Source organism: Paroedura picta, chromosome 3, assembly GCF_049243985.1.
Source record: "Paroedura picta isolate Pp20150507F chromosome 3, Ppicta_v3.0, whole genome shotgun sequence".
Lineage (NCBI taxonomy): Eukaryota > Metazoa > Chordata > Lepidosauria > Squamata > Gekkonidae > Paroedura > Paroedura picta.
Window position 1 is genome coordinate 162,330,903 of NC_135371.1, and position 22,112 is coordinate 162,353,014.

The window sequence follows — 22,112 nt, forward strand, 5'->3', positions numbered from 1 at the left end:
GCAGCCTGTGCCATGGCTCCACTGCCACCACCCGCCACCACCCGCTGCCGCCTGCCGCCAACCTGCCACCGTCTGCCACCTGCCGCTTGCCGCCTGCCGCCTGCTGCCGCCTACTGCCGCTGCCACCACCAACCTATCCTGGCCACCCAGCAGAAAGGGCCAGGTGACTCCACTTGGGGTTGGGATGCCAAGGCTGAGAACCATTAATCTAAGGGAAGCTGACATAGGGCAATTGTGTCGGGATTTCAAGGCAAGAAGCATTCAAAAGTGGTTTCCTATTGCCCGGCCCTGCATAGCAATCCTGGGTCTATCACAGTGGTCTCTCATTCAAAGACTTACCAGGGCCATGCTTAAGCTTCCAAGACTGGATGAGACAGGAGTAGCCTGGCCCAGATACATTAAACCGCTGTGCAAGGACTGTGTACATTTCCCCCATTCTTTGTCCCAGAAGTCTTTGGTTCAGCTTGGAAGCTGAATTGGAAGCTAGCACCAATCAATTGCATTCAGTTTGTAACACCGATCTTCCAGGGTTCTCGTTTGTGTGAAGCTGCACCAGTATTAAAAGGTCACGTACTGTCCAATTTACATAAGATGACAACTGCAAATTGCACTCTGGATATGCACAGCAGGCAGTTTGCAGAATGGAATATCTAGAATCATAGAATCATAGAATCATAGAGTTGGAAGAGGCCACACAGGCCATCTAGTCCAACCCCCTGCTCAATGCAGGATCAGCCCAAAGCATCCTAAAGCATCCAAGATAAGTGTGTATCCAACCTTTGTATGTATCCAACCACCTCCTTGATACAGTGTGTATCCAACCACAGCGGATATAGTGTGTATCCAAAAGTGTGTATCCAACCGCCTCCTTGATACAGTGAACTTCTGACACCTGAAAGCAACCGGGAAGCGGCAGGACACCGTGAGTACAGAAGGAGGCCTTCCCCTCAGGCCTAGAGGAGGCCTTCCCCTTCTAGGCCCGAGGGGAAGGCCATGCCGCCGCCACCGCTTGGGGAGGGGGGGAAGCAGGCCTTCCTCTCGGGCATAGAAGCATACCCGGGGCCTCTTCAAGGCCCCAGGGGAAGGCCGCACCACCACTGGGAGGGGAGGCCTTCCCACCAGGCCCCAAAATGCCACACCGAAGGCCAATGCCGCCTCTATGCGTCTGATGGGTGGCCGCGGTGGGGGGCGGACTTTCAAAGCCCATTCTCATGAACGGGCTTTGAATCTAGTGTAACACATATTAGTTAACCCTCCCCAACCTGTTGTACTCACAAACACATCAGCGAAAAGGTGAATGTTTCTGTAGTCGCTCGATGCATGCTCGGACACGAAGGAAAAATTTTAATCCATGTTCTCAAAATCACTTGGGACCAGGTGGTGTTATTTCTCCCAGAGAAATGAACAAGGCATACAAGGGAGCATTCTTTTTTTCTCTCATTTTAAAACGATACGTTGTTTAAGGAAATACTTTTCTCCTGAGGGACTACAATCCCCTGAAGAGGCCCTTTTTGGTCTTCATTACCAGGGGGCAAAAATATGTTATCGTGGATAGCGGGCCCATTTCCACGGTGATGCCAATTTTTGCGTGGAACAGACTTCTGAAGGGAACAGGCCCGGACTACTGAGGTGTGTGTGTTTTTTTTAAGGAAATTGGTTAAAAAAACCTTTTGTTCTGCTGCACATCTAGCGATTGCTGACCCAGGTGCCGTCCAGATGCCAATAGTAACTGCTGTCTGTTGCAAAATGGTTTTATTATCATACTGCTGTTAAAACGCTGGATATTGGTTTGAAGGGTGAGCTTGGGATGTTTGAAACGCAGTTAGCTTATGGTGTGTTTCTTTCAAGCTGCCCAGATGGCTCCTTCCAAGATGAAAAGGTGGAACAGAAATCTTTTAAATATATCTATATATGTTGTTGTTGTTGGTGTTGTTTTAATGGCGGAGGTGATACCAGTGTGAAGGTATTCCTCTGCCTCCACAAGTCTCTCTCGCGTTTGGGTCCCCAGGGCCACGAAGGGCCGAAAGCAGGCTGCAGCTCCTCCCCATGCGCAGGGTTAAAGGTGGCGGCCTGTGTTTGTCTTGGCATGAGGTGTAGCCGTGTGCCTGTGACACCGGCAGGATTTATGAGATCCTATTAAAGCCAAGCAGATCACTGCCCCGGAGGAGAGGAACAGCTGTTTAGCAGGCCTTGGGGCTAGGCCTGAGACATGGCAGGTTCCTGGCTTCGGCCTCTAACTTTTCAGGCCTCTGGGGGCCACTTCTCAAATTACTTTTCAACAGGGTGATTAATGCCGCTGCTCCTCCGGGAGAAAAAGGAAAGCCCGGCTGCTTCTCATTGGGTCACGAACTGTAAATGAAGATACTGCTTCCTATTGATTAGGGTTAGACATAGCCTTGGCCTCCCTTGCTTGCTCTTCCGTGGCCACCTGTCCCTTCCGTTTGTAATTTGCCAGACCGTAATCTCAAGGTCCATCCCTGTTTATCAGATGGAAGCTATAAACCCGCTGAGTTAGCAGGCGCCCCACGGGCCTGGCCGTAGGGATGCCAACCTCCAGGAGGTGCCTGGAGATCTACGCAAACAGTAAAAGACGGGGAACTAACTCAACCCAAAACATTCCAATTTTGTGAAGAGGTTCAAGCAACAAGAAATCAAGCAAATCTTGGCTCTCCAGATGTCCACAGACTACAATTCCCATGAGCCCCTAGGGCCCCTGAGAAAGGACAGGATACAATCCCCTGCAATCATTCCTCGTTCTCTCGACCAGTACTACAATTTTCAAGCTCTAATTAAAACTGGGGGGGGGGGAAGGTGGCACAATACAGTCTGATTTTGTCAAGTTTCGGAAGCTCTGCAGAATAGGCCCTTGGAAGGAAGACCACCAATGTGGGCTCTGCAGAGGAAGGCAACGGCAAACCGGTTCACTGCTGATTCTCACTTGTCCCGAAAGCCCCTTGCTGTGGTCACCATAAATCAGCTCAATTCCAACTGATTCCAAAGCACTTGACATTTGTAAGGTAGATGTGTCCTCTTTTGGAAAAAAGCCAGCTTGCAACCCTGCCTTTCAAATATTTTTAGAAATGTTCATGTCCAAAGAGTGCTGGAAAATGTTTTTTAAAACTCATCAGCTAGTCTCGGGAAAAAACAAAGCTGCACAATATTTAGTGCCACTTCCAGACTTCTAACCCTAGATGGTCACGACCTATCAAGTCTGATACTCCCTCTTGAATCAGAGGAAACCCTTTCCACATCAACTTCCCTTTTACCTTTCCCAGACTTTAGGATAGCTCAGCCAATCACAGCCAGGGCCCTTACCACCCTAAAAAAATCCTTCACCGTGGTTTTCAAGTTCCTTTCTAAAGTAGGGTTCTTTGGAAGTTTACCCGGGGTGCAGACAGGAAATCAGTCTGTGTACAACTTTCTGAACTTCCCCTGCAATGGGGCAACCACAGAAAAAAATAGATGGAGGCTAGGGCACGTTGGCAGTAAGTATGACCTGGGGGGGAGATCAAACATGCTTGCCTGCATGAGAAAACGCATTGTAATTCCGCAGAATTCTTTGCCTGGCAGACATGCAATGGTTCTCTAGCACATCCAGTGCAATGGTGGAAACATTTCCCTAAAGGTAGGAAGTCTGAAAATAATTGCCATTGCATTATTATGGCACAATTTCTAAACTGTGTTTGTTATTTAGATATTTCCAGTCTACTTTTCGCCGCACTGGGGACCCGAAAAGCGGCTTTCTACATAATACTCTCTTCCACCATGAAGTTAAGCTAAGAGAGAGTTACTATCCAAGGTAAGTTTCCACGCAAGAGCCGAAACTGACACTCTAGACGAGGGTTTTGTGAAACCCTGGGGTTTCTTGACGGCCTTGGAAGGGTTTCCTGAAAGGGTGGGAGTTCATTGTTTAAATATATATAGTTTAAACGTGTTAAAGATTTATTGGGTAATATATACGGTCATGTTCATCCGCCCCCCTCCCAAAATGGGCAATGATGGGCCTGAAGGGTGTGGAAAGGGGAGGGGGCCCAGGTGGGCGTGTCCACAGATATGTGTCCCAGCCATATTCTGCACGATCACGTGGCTTCTGGGTTTCTGGAAGCCTGAAGAATGTTTCAGGGTCTCTCATGTATTCAAAAAGTTGAGAAAGGATGCTCTAGACCAGGGGGACCAAACTGTGGCTCTCCAGAATACCATGGACTACAATTCCCGTGAGCCCTTGCCAGCATGGCAGGGGCTGATGGGAATTGTAGTCTGTAGACATCTGGAGAGCCACAGCTTGGCTACCCCTTTGTCTAGACACTACACCACACTGGCTATTTGATCCTGCTGACATCCTTTTTCCCAGCATCCTTTGCCCAGTTGTAGCTGCTGCTGGTATCCCAGAGAAATGGAACACTCCCCAGATCCTAAATGGGAAATGTCTGAAACCACCTTTCTGTCCCCACAGAGGATGGAAGAGTTGGTCCTTACATGCCGCTTTTCTCTACCCGAAGGAGTCTCAAAGTGGCTTACAGTCGCCTTCCCTTTCCTCTCCCCACAACAGACACCCTGTGAGGTGGGTGAGACTGAGAGAGCTCTGATATTACTAAACAAGAAGAGTTGGTTCTTATATGCCACTTTTCTCTACCCAAAGGAGTCTCAAAGCGGCTTACATTTTCTTTCTCTTTCCTCTCCCCACAACAGACAACCTGTGAGGTGGGTGGGGCTGAGAGAGTCCTGATATTACTGCTCAGTCAGAACAGCTTGATCAGTGCTGTGGCGAGCACAGAATCAAACCCGGCTTGCCAAATTAGAAGTCCGCACTCCTAACCACTACACCAGCTGGCTCTCTTGAATAGTTTCCCCCCATATTATCACAAAAAATCCTGTATCATTATAAACACAATGCTGTGTCACATGAAGTCACATAAAAATGGTTTATAGCCCTGCTAGAGCAGAAGATCAGCCTGAGCAAAGAAGAGTGAGGCCAGTTAAAAATTCCAAAGTTATGTTTCTGTGTTTGATGAAGTCCTCCAGCCTTCCCTTTGTTTAACTGATTCATGGTATCGGCTCCACTGTTTTCACAAGGGTTGTGTTTGTTTTGTTCTTCCTTCAATGGGAGAATTCTTCATGGTTGTCAGCAGAAGAGGATTCTAAATTGATTTGTGGAGCAGGTGGAAGGAAAGGGAAGGCGATTTCCCACTCCTTCTTGTAGCAGCAGATGAAGGCCTATGAAGATAGGTTGAGGGACTTGGGAATGTTCTGCCTGGAGAAGAGGAGGTTGAGAGGGGTCATGATTGCTCTTTTTAAGTATGTGAAAGGTTGTCACTTGGAGGAGGGCAGCGAGTTTCTGTTGGCAGCAGCAGATAGGGCCTGCAGTAATGGCTTTAAATTACATGCAGAACGCTACCGGCTAGATATAAGAAAAGAAAATTTTGCTATAAGAGTAGTTCAGCAGTGGAATAGGATACTCAAAGAGGTGGTGAGGTCCCCCCCCCCACTGGGGGTCTTTAAGCAGCAGCTGGACAGATGCTTATCAAGGATGCTTAAGAGCCTGCAAGTACTAAATAAAGAGGGACATGAGTGACAATGGATGGAACATAATCAACTGGCATCCAGATTAAAAACAGACTTTGATGAACAAGCGGACATGAACACACCTTTAAGCGACTTCGAGAATATTGTTGTTGTTGTTGTTAGATGCAAAGACGTGTCCGACCTATCACAACCCCATGGACAATGATCCTCCAGGCCTTCCTGTCCTCTACCATTCCCTGGAGTCCATTTAAGTTTGCACCGACTGCTTCAGTGACTCCATCCAGCCACCTCATTCTCTGTTGTCCCCTTCTTCTTTTGCCTTCAATCGCTCCCAGCATTAGGCTCTTCTCCAGGGAGTCCTTCCTTCTCATGAGGTGGCCAAAGTATTTGAGTTTCATCTTCAGGATCTGGCCTTCTAAGGAGCAGGCAGGACTGATCTCCTCTAGGACTGACCGGTTTGTTCACCTTGCAGTCCAAAGGACTTGCAAGAGTCTTCTCCAACACCAGAGTTCAAAAGCCTCAATTCTTTGACGCTCGGCCTTCCTTGTGGTCCAACTTTCGCAGCCATACATTGCAACTGGGAAGACCATAGCCTTGACTAAACGTACTTTTGTTGGCAGGGTGATGTCTCTGCTTTTTAGGATGCTGTCTAGATTTGCCATAGGTTTCCTCCCCAGGAGCAAGCGTCTTTTAATTTCTTTGCTGCAGTCCCCATCTGCAGTGATCTTGGAGCCCAGGAAAATAAAACCTGTCACTACCTCCATTTCTTCCACATCTATTTGCCAGGAATTGAGAGGACCGGATACCATGATCTTCATTTTCTTGATACTGAAACAGGAGACAGCTAGTTTAAGTAACACAGAGATGTTAGCTCTACTAGAGGACTGTTATGCATACTTCACAAGAACACAGAGTCTCTCTATAGTGCAAAGATAAGAGGAAGGGGGGCTGCTTCAAAGCGGCCTCTATGGGCCTGTTCAACTCCAGGGTGGGAGAAATGGCTAAGCTGGCATGGGCCAGGGGTGGCACATGACATAAGGTTTTCAAGGAAATAGACATTCATAGGCGGTTTGCCACTGCCTTTCTCCATGTCAGCCCTGCTTAGCTTCTGAGATCTGATGAGATCAGGCTGTCCTGGGCCTTTCCAACTCAGGGCTAGCCTGGAAGTAATTGACTGGCCCAAGATCACCCATCAGAATTCCATGGCATGGGCAAGGGTTCACAGAATCATAGAAACATAGAATCATAGAGTTGGAAGGGACCTCCTGGGTCATCTAGTCCAACCCCCTGCACCATGCAAGACACTCACAACCCTATTGCTCATCCACTGTAACCTGCCACCCCCTTGAGCCTTCACAGAATCAGCATCTCCATCAGATGGCTATCCAGCCTCTGTTTAAAAATTCCCAAAGATGGAGATTCCACCTTCTCCCGAGGAAGCCTGTTCCACTGAGAAAATGCTCTTGATTTCCTAGATTCTAATATGACACTATAACCACTACACCACCCTGGTTCTCATGATGGAATAGTTTGTTGGAATTTGAATTTGTTTTAATAGCATGGTTATATATAGAAAGTTAATTTTTAAAAAATTCACTGTGTTTCTTTTCTGGCCATTTAAACAAAGTTTGGGTCTAGTGCAGGGGTGGCCAAACTGTGGCTCTCCAGATATCCATGGACAGTTGCTAGCAGGAGCTCATGGGAACTGTAGTCCATGAACATCTGGAAAGCCACCATTTGGCCACCCCTGGTCTGGAGGCTTCAGACCAACATGGCTATCTATTTTAATCTACTTTCTGGCCATTATTATTATTATTCATTTTATTTCATGATTATTACTAAAAATAATAGCCATTGACCTGGAAAGCCTCAGGACAGCCTGATTTCGTCTATAGGTAAGCGTACAAAAAATATCTGGACCGTTTCAAATTCAGCCCAAACCGATTTGGGCTGAATCTGAAGCACCTGAAGCAAACACCACTTTTGGGGATTCAGCGAAATCGATTTTGCTGAATCTAAGAAATTTTGGGTGATTTTTTGAATGTGTTCCCCTTCCCAGGCAGCAAAGACAAGGGGGGAAGAGAACACCCACCAAACAGCTGACCTGTGTAAAAATGCCAGAAAAGGCGTAGGGCAGGGGTAGTCAAACTGCGGCCCTCCAGATGTCCATGGACTACAATTCCCAGAAGCCCCTGCCAGCATTCGACTACCCCTGACATAGGGAGTCATTTTAAGAGCCCTCTGCATAACAGCTGATACTGACCGGTGTGGTGCTCTTTAAATGCCTGCAAAGGCACTGAGGAGCACCCTGTATGACAACTGATAGTGACAGATGAAGTGCTATTTAAATGCCTTCCAAAGACTAAAGTTTGAGGAAAGGATCAAACTGAGCTGGAAATAATGCCATAAAGTTCACCCTCCCTTCAAAGCAGCCATTTTCTCCCGTGGAACTGGTTTCTGCAGTCTGGAGTTTAGTCATAATTCTGGGAGAACTCCGCCCCACCCCCACCCACCCCGCAAAGTCTCCGACCCTAATCACTACCCTGCTCATAACACTGGGCAGTTTGTGCTGTTTTCCCTACTGGAATCCATGTGATCCAACATAAATAGCATGCAAGGGATTATTTTCTTCTCTCGGGCAGCTCCTGACCCCAATACTCAAACCTGTGGTCTTTTGCTTGTGGGATGACAGATCTTGTGGCTAACACATGGGACCGTCGGATGTTAGCCCTGGGCTTTCCTCCTCTTTGGCTATTCATTCCAACCCCAGTGTGATTTAACTCCACCTACGGCGTTCCTCTTCTCTGTCTCTCCGTCTCTATCCCTTTTTCTCTGCTGGAAAGGGGAGGATGGAAACCCTGACATAAATGCTGGAAGAACTGGGTTGGTCTCAAAAGACATTCATACTCCTTTCCTCTCTTGTGCAGAAGTATACAACTCTTCTTGTTATAAGAACAAGAGGAGTTGGCCTTTTTCAGACATTATAACAATATATACTGGGAATCCACTAACATGCATACCCTCTACCTGTGATGTTCCCAATAAATACGGCTGCCATATGGGGTGAAGCGAACAACATCAAGGCCCAGATAACTATCCTCTACCACGGGGCTGGCCAAACTGTGGCTCTCCAGATGTCCATGGACTACACTTCCCATGATCCTCTGCCACTATGTGCTGACAGGGGCTCCTGGGAATTGTAGTCCATGGTCATCTGGAGCAGTGGTCCCCAACCTTTCTGAGGTTGGGGACCGGCAGGGCATTGGGGAGCGGCCCGTGGCCCGCGCAGGCTGCGCCCACGTATCGGGCCGCGCCTGTGCATCGGGCCGCGCCCACATGGGCGCGGCCGGCCCTGATTCCCTCTCCCCGCCCTCCCGCAGTAAGAAGCTTCCCGGGCTGCAAGCTTGCGGCCTGGGAAGTTTTTTACTGCGGGGGGGCGGGGAGAGGGAGCCGCGGCCCGGCGCCATGGCCTTTGCGGCCCGGTACCGGGTTGCGACCCGCAGGTTGGGGACCACTGATCTGGAGAACCACCCTTACTCTACTACATAGCATGGTTATTTGTGGCTACTATGCTAAGCTAGCTGTGTTGTTAAAAACTAGGGTTTTTAAGAATCTTTCCGAAGGGGAGAAAACCTAAGTGTGAAGCTGGGCTGTCAACTGCCAGGCCACTTGAGCTGTTTTGGTTCCTGAACAGCCTAAATAGTTTGAACGTTTAATTTAACACATACGGTGAAGATAGACAATATAAGGAGAATTCACAGTTCAATTCAGTGAGTGCAATTCAGCCGCAGTGTAAACGTGACCGCACTATTGAAATCTGATTGACAGATACCAAAGAATTGATTGATGGATACCAGCGAATTGAATGCTGATTCTGCTATACATCTATCTATTCATTATTGTCTTATTTTTTTAACCTTTTTTTCTTAAAAAAAAGTAAAAATAAGGGATTTGTGGAGAGGTTCCTTGTTGATTTGACAGCCTCTAGCCAATCAGTGCTGTGCACCAATGGCTTTTGCTGGTATCTTGTGTTGTTGTTGTAAGGTGCGAAGTCATGTCCGAACCATCGCGACCCCATGGACAATGATCCTCCAGGCCTTCCTGTCCTCTACCATTCCCCGGAGTCCATTTAAGTTTGCACCGACTGCTTCAGTGACTCCATCCAGCCACCAAATTCTCTGTCGCCCCCTTCTTCTTTGGCCCTCGATCGCTCCCAGCATTAGGCTTTTCTCCAGGGAGTCCTTCCTTCTCATGAGGTGGCCAAAGTATTTGGGTTTCATCTTCAGGAACTGGCAATTGGATTGTTGGCTCATGAAAGAATTGTGGAAAGCCAAGGGAGGCAAAAGTCTTTTGCATATGAGAATTCTGAGACTTTTTCAGGAGACTCTGAGATGAAGATTCCAAACAGACGGATAACTGGATTTGTCTGGGTTTGAGTACATGAGACAAGGGTGTTTGCCAGTTGGGATCACAGGGCTAAAACTCTATATTCCGGCCTAGGTGCTGGTGTTTGTCTCAATTTCTGCTGAAATTGACAGTTGCTATGGCCTATGTCAGAAACTCAGCCCTGTTCTACTTAATGGCATTCCTCTCATGTGAGGATTGCATGTTTGTCCGTGCAGATTGCATGCTTAGACGAGTTCAGATAGCTAGGCGCAAGCAGGACTTAGCTGCCTAAAGCCGGCTGGGTTGACACTGTCCTTTGACAGTGAGGGCTTTCAAAGGACGACTCAAAGAGGACGAGTTCTATTATCAGTCTTTGGACCCTAACGAATAGGACAAACTCTGGATGCAGATTCCCCAGTCGCTTACCTCCCCGTTTTGAACCTTCCCATGCTGGAGAAGATTACATATTGAGTAAGAGATGACTCAGCAGCATTTGATGGGGAGGGTAGCATCATTTTACTGATGTCCATATGCCGTCAAGTCGCTTCTAAATTGATATTATTATTCATTTAATTTATATACTCTAGGCCAGTGGTCCCCAACCTTTTTATCACCGGGGACCGGTCGACGCTTGACAATTTTACTGAGGCCTGGGGGGGGGATAGTCTTTTGTTGAGGGACATGGCTGCCACCACCTGAGCCCCTGCTCCACTTGCTTTCCTGCTAGTGCCCCTGACTTCCCACTGCCCGCTGGGGGGCGCTGCCAGCAGCAGCTGCGCACTGCCACTCCAAGGGGGAGCCCCAGCCATGGCGGCCACTGGAGAGCACCAAAGGTGAGCCGGCGGCAGAGTGGCAGGGCAGCCCCCGAGGCAGCATCCGGGGAGGAGGACAAGGCGGAGCTGCGGCCCGGTACCGACTGATCCACGGACCGGTCCCGGTCTCCGGACTGGGAGTTGGGGACCACTGCTCTAGGCAGTATATTGTTGGTGTACAAAGTTAAGAGGAAGAAGAAGACCCTGAAGGGGGCAGCAAGAAGACTGTTAGATAGGTCAGAGAGTTCAGGACCTTTCTATCTGTTAAGTGTGCCTTTTGTCTGTCGCTAGACTGTTACTCTCAGGGCAATTTCCTCTTTCTTCCCAGAAGCTTCTCCGTCCCTTTTCTCCTTGAGGTAGCCATGTAGCTAGCCGCTATCCTAGCTCTCCCTCTGCACTATCACAAATGTTCTTCTATAAATAAACCTTTTCCTCCTTTAACCTAAAACACAGTGTGTGCATATCTATGACTTATCCGCCCTGCTGACATATATATCATCTAAACATACAACAATCCAAATTAAATCCATTCAATTAAAATTAAATTAAAAGTTTAATTTAAATTTAATTTAATTTAAAACTACCCAATGTGTTAAAACAATGTCTGTCAAAATCAACTAACGGGGATTTATATCACTTCAGATCTTCCGGAACTATACAGTCTGGGAGTGCCTTTGACGGGGGGAGGGGGGATCCAGTATATCCTATGAATTAATGTCTTCCAAAATGTCCTATTAACTGATGGAGTCGATCCACCTCATTCTGTGGCTTCCTTTTTTCCTGCTGCCTTCAACATTTCCTAGCAATGTTATTGATAGTTGGCTTGTAATTTTTGTTTTTTGCCTTGTATTGATAGTTGGCTTGTATTTTTAATTGCTATCCTAAATTTTTCTTGTTATACAAGTTTGTACATTTGGATTCTAAATTCAAGTTTGGTTTCAATGGGAAACACATTTTTGGCTGGGACTTTTTTGGACTGCTTTACTATCCGTTTGGGTAATTAACGTAACAATACATCTTCATTTCTTTTCGTTTTCTTCTTCCCCACAAACTTAGATGACATTCTCAGGGACTGGGCCTCTCATCCTGTCAGATTTTAGGCACACGAGAGAATATATTTCCTTTTCCTAGGCAATTAAAATTCTCACTTACACAGTGGTGGTGGTGGGGGAAGTGTTTGCCAACAGTTATTTACACCCTTAAAAGGGTATAAATCTGTCCTAGGCAGAATTACACCGTTCTAAGACCATCATTAAAGGTAAATTAAGAGCCTCTTGTGGCGCAGAGTGGTAAGGCAGCCGTCTGAAAGCTTTGCCCATGAGGCTGGGAGTTCAATCCCAGCAGCTGGCTCAAGGTTAACTCAGCCTTCCATCCTTCCGAGGCCAGTAAAATGAGTACCCAGCTTGCTGGGGGGTAAACGGTCATGACTGGGGAAGGCACTGGCAAACCACCCCATATTGAGTCTGCCATGAAAACGCTAGAGGGCGTCACCCCAAGGGTCAGACATGACTCAGTGCTTGCACAGGGGATACCTTTACCTTTACCTTTAAGACCATCATTTTCTCACACCCAGGTTAGAAATTCTCTCATATATGTGGTTTGGTTATTTCTATTTTGTTGTATCTGCGGAAGTGTGCATGCACATGAAAGCTCACACCTTGAATAAAACTTTGTTGATCTTAAAGGTCAATCTTTGGATTCAATCTTTGTTTCTTAACTCCTTTTACTTGATTCTGTAAGCCAGTCCAGACAAAAACTTGTTGATCCTCTAATTTTAGATGTTATGAACAATATGCTTGAGGGGGGGGGGCTCAGCCTTGTGGGACCCCAAGGCAGTCTGCCCCCTTTACCCTCCTCCTCCCCATACTCTGGTTTGAGATGGAGCAAGAGTCATCCATGAAAAGGTTTATTACCATTCCTTTCTATCATTAATGGCTCGCAGTAGGAATTAGTAAAGGTAAAGGTATCCCCTGTGCAAGCACCGAGTCATGTCTGACCCTTGGGGTGACGCCCTCCAGCGTTTTCATGGCAGACTCAATACGGGGTGGTTTGCCATTCCCTTCCCCAGAAATTAGTACAAGTGCAATAAACAGTTATCATAAATGTACAGAGACAACTGCCCTCAGCAAAGACTTTAATTCCTGGGCAACATATTCCAGAATTGCTTCTGCATGTGAACTCCAAGCCAGGGATTCTGGAAAATTTTCCCGTAAGCCCAGACTGGTAGCTCCAAGGCCAGGGTAAACTATAGGGTCAGCCAGATTCAGAGAAAAGCTTCCATGATGATGGCTTGGCAAGGGCACTGCTTTTACCTACCACAAGGGGGCACTGAGCGTTTCCCCAGAGGGGTAGTTGAGGACAGAGGGATCCACAGCGTCTCTATGGCTACATTGTCTTTTGCAGTGGGCCTCTGATGCTCACACATATTTGTGACGTTGAAAGTTGACCACAGTTTCCCTGACAGGCCAAGTGGGTGTTGCAAGGAAACCGCAGCAGCTGGCATCTGGGGGGAAGCCTAACCCCTTCCTGGTTTCAGAGAAAAAGGAAAAGAAAGGATGGCATGATATCTCAGGCAGCTGCTTACCCTTCTCAGTTCACAACTCGGTCCCAAACAGCACCCCAAAATCGGAGGAGGAGTGCAACACTGACCTCCGCCGAAATTAATAAATGGGGCATGAGTTTTTTCCCCTCCTAATTTTGCAAAATCGAGTGGTTTGAGCCGAGGGCAATACAAAGTTTCTTAAACTTTGAGGGTTAAGAAAAATCCAGCTGTCCTGTAGGTCTTGAATCAGAATGCAACAGCAGGCTGGAGGGAGGCTCCCTTTGGGATCCCTCGGCTGCTGTGAGGAAAATAGATTTCTGTGCCTTTTACCTCAGAATTTGCATCTCTTTTCCAACACGGGCAACTCCGGGACAAATCCTGCACGCAGGAACGGCCTTGAAGGGAGAAAGTTAACATTGCAGATAAAACGATGAGAGGAAGGGCCTTAATTTAAATTCACATCAGGCATGAATTCACTATGGGTCATTTTTGGCGAGCCATTGTCCTCCGGCTGGATGAAGCAGTGGTAGGCCAATTCTATTAAAAACCGGGAGCCTCTCCGTCATGCGTAAAGCAAGCGTGGGGAGAGGTGCATCTGATTTTAAGACGCAAATTGGTGTATAGCTAAGATGTACTGATAAGGAAGCCAACCTCCAGGTGGGACTTAAAGAGCTCCTGGAATTACAACTGACCTCTAGATCAGGGGTCCCCAACCTTTTTATCACCGGGGACCACTCAACGCTTAACAATTTTACTGAGGCCCGGTGGGGGGGGGGTAGTTTACTCCTCTACTCTCAACCACTGCCCTAACGCTCTCTGATTGCTATGGTAATGTTTAAACATCCCTTCAAAATAAAATACAGACACGCCACAACAATGAACATAAGGAACATTTTATTTTCATGGAAATTTTAACTCATGACAATGACAAATCAATGGGAACCTGAGCTTGATTCTCTGCAACGAGATAGTCCCATCTGGGAGTGATGGGAGACAATGACACCCGAAGTGTGTTGTAAAGAGCCGGGGGGATGAAGTAAAGGGCCGGGGGGGGGGAGAAGGCATCCTTCGGGGCCCACCTCCAATTAGTCGACGGACCACATGTGGTCCATGGGCCACAGGTTGGGGATCGCTACTCTAGACAAGAGAGATCTGTTTCCATGGAGATAATGGCTGCTTTGGAAGGTAGACTCTATGGCATTATACCCTGCTGAGGTTCTTTCCCTCCCTGAACCCACCCTCCCCAGGCTCCGCATCCAAAACTCTAGGAAATTCCCAACCTGGAGTTGGCAATCTTAGAGTGCACCCTCCAGAGCGGCCATTTTGTCTGATTTCTGTCCTCTGGAGATCAGATGAAATTCCAGAAGCTCTTCAGGCTCCACTTGGGGGACTGCAACCGAAATCTGATCCCTGTTGTCTAGAGCAGGGGTAGTCAACCTGTGGTCCTCCAGATGTCCATGGACTACAATTCCCACGAGCCCCGTGGGAATTGTAGTCCATGGACATCTGGAGGACCACAGGTTGACTACCCCTGCTCTAGAGATCAGTTGTAATACTGGGAGATCTCCGGGGCCCACTCACAGTCTTGCCACCTTCCCATTTTTCAGTATGGTAAGTGAAAGGTGGGCAGGCAAGAAGCAGGAAATAAACACTACATGCCTATCTCCCCTGAAAGTGATGTAGGCACATTGATGAAATTGGGAGGAAATGTTCTGGTTTGGGGGCAAAACTCTATGGTAGACGGCTAATACCACCATAGAGATTTTGCCCCCAAACCAGAGCATCGCGGGAGCTCTAAACTGTGCCAGCTTGGGTGATGGAACGTGCAGGGAGATGTTCGACTTCCTGATCCTGCGTAGAGCAGGGGGTTGGACTAGATGGCCTGTATGGCCCCTTCCAACTCTATGATTCTATGATTCTATGATCCAATGCATCTGGCAACCCTACCTCTGCCTGTATTTCTACCTCCATTGAACTTATTCGGAGGGCCAAGTGGGATCAGACGCTTAATGCTGGAAGTCGAACATCTCCCTGCACGTTCCATCACCCAAGCCGGCACAGTTTAGAGCTCCCGCCTTCCTGCTTCCCCCAGGCTAAACAGAAGGGTTCTGTGGCAAGGAAGAGGTATGGATTGATAGTCCTTTTTATGGCCACGGATATTATGGCAAACTAGGCTCATTGCCGGGAGCCTCCTAGGTAATGAATGGCTAACAGGATTACCTGGAAGATCCCAAGGGAGGTCGCCCCCTGCGGAAAACGCTATCCATTTATACTGGTTAGTCTTTCTGTCCTGACTCAGCCGAGGTCATTGGAAGGCCCTGACCCAATCAACGATCAAGACCCAAGGAGAGGGGCTTCATCTTATAAAGATGGCCTGGGGCCTTGGATTCTCTGCCCCCGCCATCTAGCCACATATGGGGGGAGATGATTAGAGAAAGACAAATTAGCACGGATGACAATATGCCTCGCTTTGAAGTATAGCCGAGTAATGTTGACTGGAGCTATTGGTGGGGAGGGGGACGATTCCCTCCTCATTTTTACAAAGGGGAAGCTATCTTGACGGGAATGATCCTCAGCTCTTTGGGGATTCCTCTGCTCTTCATTTACTTGACCTCCTCCTGTTTTCACACCAGTCTTTTCAGGAAGGGGTGCTATTTCAGATTTCATGGGTGTGGGTATGGGGGGGGGGGATACTCATAGATACTGGGATCAATCGCCAATGCAATAGATCAGGCCAGAGCGATGGCAGGTTTATAAATAAAGTTGACAATAAAGAACCAACAATTCCAGAAGTTTTTTGTTTGTTTGGGTGGTTGCCTAAAAAATAAAGGATATCTGCTATCAACATTCACTGTGGCTGCCTGCTTATGGCCTAGGGCAGTCTTTTTCAACCTTTTGCCTGTGAAGGAGCCCCGGAGGTAAGGGCATTTCCCCACATCGGGAAAAATGGCGTTATGCCAGCTGAATGGCAAAACGCTTTTTTTTTTTTGCACTTCTGAGCCCCTCCTCGCCTTTTCTGTTATTTTGCCTTTGTCTACACCTTTTTGCGCATCTCACCCTCCACAACTGCTGCTGGAAATGGCAGAAGAGAGCAACGCACCTTATACGCATTGCGCTTCTGCCTGTCAGTCAATGCAGGCAACCAATCACCTTTCTCCATATTTTAAAAGTCCCGCAATGCTCACCAATATTTTTTTAATTCATATTTCTCCGTTCAAACGCCTATGCATAGAATCATAGATGCATAGTGTTTTTTGAACTCCAGCCCTTATGGTATCACAAGTCCTTTGAAACATTTAAAAACTAATATAGTTCCTGATTTTTTTGGGGGGGGTGGGGGACTTTCAAGAGGCATACTTTGTGTTACAACTTTGGGGGGAAAATAATTTTATTTCTGGCATCGCCTGTACACTTGTCCGCCTATTCGTTGCTCCAGGAGGTTAGCAATCTTTGAAAAGAAATTCCTGTCCCTAGGAACAAGTGAGAGGGAGGTGGGTGCGAGGGCTGAACGAGGCACATTTGATCCTCCATACCCTCCCTCTGCTGGTTGCCTCTGCTGGTTGCTCTCCAGTAATTAGCCATATTTCTGATCTCTCTCCTCGTCCTATTAAAAAAACATGATGGGACTTTGGCATCTGTATGTTGAACACCTGTGTGGGATGTAGAGGGTTCCAGATTCAATCCACAGCATTTCCAGTAAAAGGTTTCAGAGAACAGGCAATGTGAGAGGCCTTCACCTTAATCCCTAGAGAGCTATCACCAATCAGAGCAGGCCATGTTGACCTTTATGAACCAAAGGTCTATAGCCAGCTTGGCATAATGGTTAAGAGCAGCAGCTTCTAATCTGGCAAACTGGGTTTGATTTCCCACTCCTCCACATGGGCCAGCTGAGTGACCCTGAGTGAGTCACAGTCCTAGAATCATAGAATCATAGAGTTGGGAGGGGCCATACAGGCCGTCTAGTCCAACCCCCTACTCAATGCAGGATCAGCCCAAAGTCCTGCCAGAGCTGTCCTCACCGAGCAATTCTCTCAGAGCTTTCTCAGTCTTACCTCCCTCACAAGGCGTCTGTTATGACAGGAGAAGGGAAGGTGATTGTAAGCCACTCTGAGACTCCTTCTCCTTTGGGTAAAGACCAACCCTTCTTCTGTCCATCCATTACAGTAAATATACATACAATCTCTGTACAGTATACCCTTGGTTTTTCTTTATATACGTGCCGAGTGAGTCTTATCTTACATTCAATGTATGTAATGTGTGATTTAAGACTGAAATAAATCCAGATACCGGTCCCCAGTTTCATTTGTCAAGTGTATATGCAGTGGGTCAGTCTTGAAGGTGCCCCTGGAGTCAAACTTCAGTTTTGGTTGTATATGGGGAGATGTAATAATGCCAGCTGTGAGAAGGATGCTCATAAAGAACCACAAGGCCGAAATATTTTATATCTTTAACAAAAGCCCAGAGTTACACATTACATACAAGTGTATCCTGATAGCCTCCTAAGATTAGGAAAAGCCACTTCTAGATTAATCAAAATGCCACTCTTTTCTCAGAGGGATTCATCTGCCCACTTTCGTTCCCGTCTTCCTCCAGCGGATGAAGATTTTCCTGTTTGGCTTTGCATTTCCACAGTGACCTCTCCTTCCTGACCAATATTTAAATGGCCGTGTTTCTATTTTGTAAGTTTTTAAAACTCCGTTTTGAATTGTTTTCATGACGTATGTTTGTGGGGATTGATTGTTTTAAAAGGCGACTTTATCATGTATGTCTTAAATCATTAGCCACCTCAGTGACCCTTGCAAGGACAGAAAGGGAGAAAACAAATTTTGTAAAAGCAAATGATAATAACATAGCAGTGAGTGAGGAATGGACAAGTGGGAGAGGGCAAAGGCCACGTGCTTAACCCTTGGTGTAAACTGCAGGGAGCTTTTATTCCAACCCCAGGTCGATTCAGTCCCTGCCGTCTACACAGGATGCGATTTCCGTTTTGATTTGGGGCAATTTAAATATTCCCTCTGCAGCAAGAAGGATTGATCCAGAGTGACCCTACCTTTATTGTGCGATATCTTAGAGTGCTTTTAATCCTGAATATATTATAAAATCACATTGTTTTTAATCTAGGCTCCATGGTAGAAAACCCATGATTGGCCGCTGGTGGTCATGTGACAAACTTGCCTTAAAGGAGAAGCCCCTAATTTCTCTCAACCTCTGTCCGTCTTGGATTTTTTTTCTGCCTTCTTCGATCCTCTTCCCCCCCTCAAGAAAAGAAAGGATTTTTTCCTCCCTCCTCTGACTTCTTGGAGCCTCCCTAACCACGTGCAGAACACTTTCCTGTTTCAATGGGGAGGGGGGGAGAGGAAGACGAGTTCAAATCCCTCTGAATTCAACAGGATTGACAATGGAATAAACAAAGTAAGTTCAGACTCTGCCCTTCTCCCCCCCTGCTCCAACTTCTGAATCAGCCCACAAAATCACTAATATTAACAGTTCATTTTAATATTTGCACGGGCCATCACCCACCCAAGAGTGACCTCTAGCTAGGGTTTCAAATTCCTGGAGATTTGGGAGCAGCACCCTGGGGGAGTTTTGATAGAATCCATCTTCCAAAGCAGCCATTTTCTCCAGGTGAACAGATCATGGTCATCTGGAAATCAGCTGTAATTCCAGGAGATTTCAAGGCCCTACCTGGAGGTATTTCTACTTTCTTATCTTGATTTCCTACCTGGAGGCTGGCAACCCTACCTCTAGCAAGCCACCCTCTGGTTTTCTTCTTCCACAAACAACTTTGCACAGACAGGAATTGCGGGGGGGGGGGGGAGAGCTGTTTCAGAGCAGGCGAAAAATCCAGTCACAGTTTGGAGATGAGACCTGCAGCCATGAACTGGCCAACTACCCATCTCCCTTCGAGCCACGATGCCCGCCCGCCTCTCCAAGCATATCACAGCCACCTTCGAGGCCCTAACCGGATTATCTCCTTCCCAGAAGCCGGCCCATTTCGCTCCATTCCCCCGCCCCTTCTATAAACAGCTCACTTCAGACTTTCTTCATTTTTCCAAATCGAATTTATTTCAGGCACATTTGAAGTCATTGTGCCAGCTCTTGATTTCATTAGCCGGACCCATGGCCCGCGGGGTGGAAAGGCCTGTCGGCTCGATGGAGATCTATAGTCCAATATCGGCCCAAATAGCCATAAAGGCTGGTTCCCGGCAGAGAGATTACGTAGGGGACAATCTACTCCTGGCTTCTGCATTGAGGGTGATGGATTAATGTATAAATCCTCACACATTGGGAACGGGCGGGCGGAGCGAGATGGCGGCTGGAAATAGTTCTTTGGTTCAGGCCAACTTTCAGAGGCTGGGGAGATTGGGAGTAGAGGTGCCAGCTCTGGGTTGGGGAATACCTGGAGATTTTGGGAGTGGAGCTGGGAATGGGCTGGATTTGGGACAGGGAGGGACCTCAGTGGAGTCCAGTGCTCTGGAGTCCACCCTCCCAAGCAGCCATTTTCTCCAGGGGAACTGATCTCTGTAGTCTGGATGGGGTTGCCAGCTCTGGGTAGAGGAATATCTGGAGACTTTGAGAGTGGGGCTGGATTTGGGACGGGGAGGGACCTCAATGGGGTTTGGAGTCCATCTTCCAAAGCAGCCATTGTCATAGAATCATAGAATCATAGAGTTGGAAGGGGCCATACAGGCCATCTAGTCCAACCCCCTGCTCAACGCAGGATCAGCCCAAAGCATACTAAAGCATCCAAGAAAAGTGTGTATCCAACCTTTGCTTGAAGACTGCCAGTGACGGGGAGCTCACCACCTCCTTAGGCAGCCTATTCCACTGCTGAACTACTCTGACTGTGAAAATTGTTTTCCTGATATCTAGCCTATATCGTTGTACTTGAAGTTTAAACCCATTACTGCATGTTCTCTCCTCTGCAGCCAACGGAAACGGCGTCCTGCCTACCTCCAAGTGACAACCTTTCAAATACTTAAAGAGGGCTATCATGTCCCCTCTCAACCTTCTTTTCTTCCTTGTCTCTCCAAGGGAACTGATCTCTGTAACCTGGAGACCAGATGGAATTCTAGGAGATCTCCAATCGCCATCTGGAGTCTGACAACCTTCCTGGCAGGGATTCAGCCACCACTCAAATCTGAGGAAAAGGCGGGTTACAGATAGACCAAACTAGCATAGCAGTTAGAATGCTCAACAAGGACCTGGGTAGGAGACATAGGTTTAAATCCTCACTCCGTCATGAAACTGAGTGGTTGCCAGCTCTGTGTTGAGAAAAACCTGGAGACGGTGGGTGGAGCCAGAGGAGGGTGGGGCATGGGGAGGGAGGGACTTCAGTGGGGGATGATGCCGTATGGTCTACCTTCCAAAATGGTTGTTTTTTCCGAGGGAACTGATCTCTGTCGCCTGGAGATGTGCTGTAATCCTAGGAGTTCTCCAGCCACCAACTGGAGGTTTCACGTGTAAAACAAACAACCATGGTCAAACACCGAAACAGCTCTATTTGGCCTGAAAAATCGGTGTCAATATGTTATTTCCATATGTACTAAGTGCCTCACAATTTTCATCCATGGGCTCTCTAATTACATCCTCCCGTCCTGAAAGTTTATTAAGGTGCACAGGGCATCAATCAACTTGGAAAGTTCGCAGGCTGAGTCATTTTAGTAAAAGTAAAAGCCAGAAGGCCCTGTCCTCTTGCTAAGGAAACTCTGATCAATGTTTTCAAAACACTCCCCGTTGTGTAGGTCTTCCTTCTTCATAGTGCAGCATTCCACAGGCAATTGCTCTCCAAAGGCAAAATATGCAACCAAGTTTTCATGCAAAAGTTTTCAACCAAGTTTCCACAGGCAATTTCTCTCCAAAGGCAAAATATTCAACCAAGTTTTCACGCAACACGACTCCGGTACATTTCTTGTTTCTCTTGAGCTTCCTCCAATGGTGGTTGGCAGCCCTAGACCTTGGGCCATCACACTCTCTCTGTATGACCTACCTCGCAGAGCTGTTGTTGGGTAATATAAGGAGGTGGACACCTCCTGGAGCACCTTTTTTAAAAGCTGGGATAAAATGCAATACAAAGACACCTAGGACATTTCCGCACCTGTTAAATGTAGTGAAATGCTTACCTAACATAGTCGCTGTATTCCGGCCCCTCCATATGACGTCGCCAACATCCAGCGTCTGGGCAGTTACCGGCACACTACATCCTCCATTCGGGAATCACATAAAGTGGATTCACCAACGTATTTAGCACAAGGTACCAGAAAGCAACCAGGAAGGAGTCTCAAAGTGGCTGACAATCATTTTCTCTTCTTCTCCCCGCAATGGACACCCTGTGAGGGAGGTGGGGCTGAGAGAGCTCTGACAGAAATGTCTCTGTGAGAGCAGCTCTAAGAGAACTGTGACTGGACCAAAGTCACCCAGCTGGCCCATGTGGAGGAGTGGGGGATCAAACCCAGCTCTCCAGATTAGAAGGTGCTACTCTTAACCACGACACCACGCTGGGCTACAGGGACCGAAAGAACAGAAAACTTATGCTCAAGTGATGCCGCTACGGCCATTTTCCCCTTTAATATGTTAGTGAACAAAGCTGGAGGGGGGACACTTTAGGCAGTAGCCAGAAGCCTAACATTAAAATAGTGGCCGAGCCACATGGACCATCTGCAAACCGCTGATCTTCAGAATCACTTGGGCTCGATCCGTTTGGAGGACAGCGCAATCTGCACAGGACAGGGTCTAAAAAATGGCCAGGCTCAAATTAGGGAATCTCAAAGAGAAAAACACACAAATTTACAAGAAAAGTCAGGAAATTAGGGTTACTACGCAGCTGTGCTAGAGCTTCCGTAAAAACG

At 47.4% G+C, this 22,112-nt stretch overlaps 1 long non-coding RNA gene across 1 annotated transcript; it reads left to right on the forward strand.

Moving 5' to 3' along the window:
• The first annotated feature begins 1,330 nt into the window (after positions 1-1,330).
• On the forward strand, positions 1,331-20,544 carry LOC143831379 (uncharacterized). The gene is made up of 5 exons (XR_013228862.1): positions 1,331-1,629; positions 3,695-3,799; positions 17,817-17,942; positions 18,385-18,675; positions 20,193-20,544. It is a non-coding gene; the product is annotated as an uncharacterized LOC143831379 (long non-coding RNA).
• Positions 20,545-22,112: the final 1,568 nt, after the last annotated feature.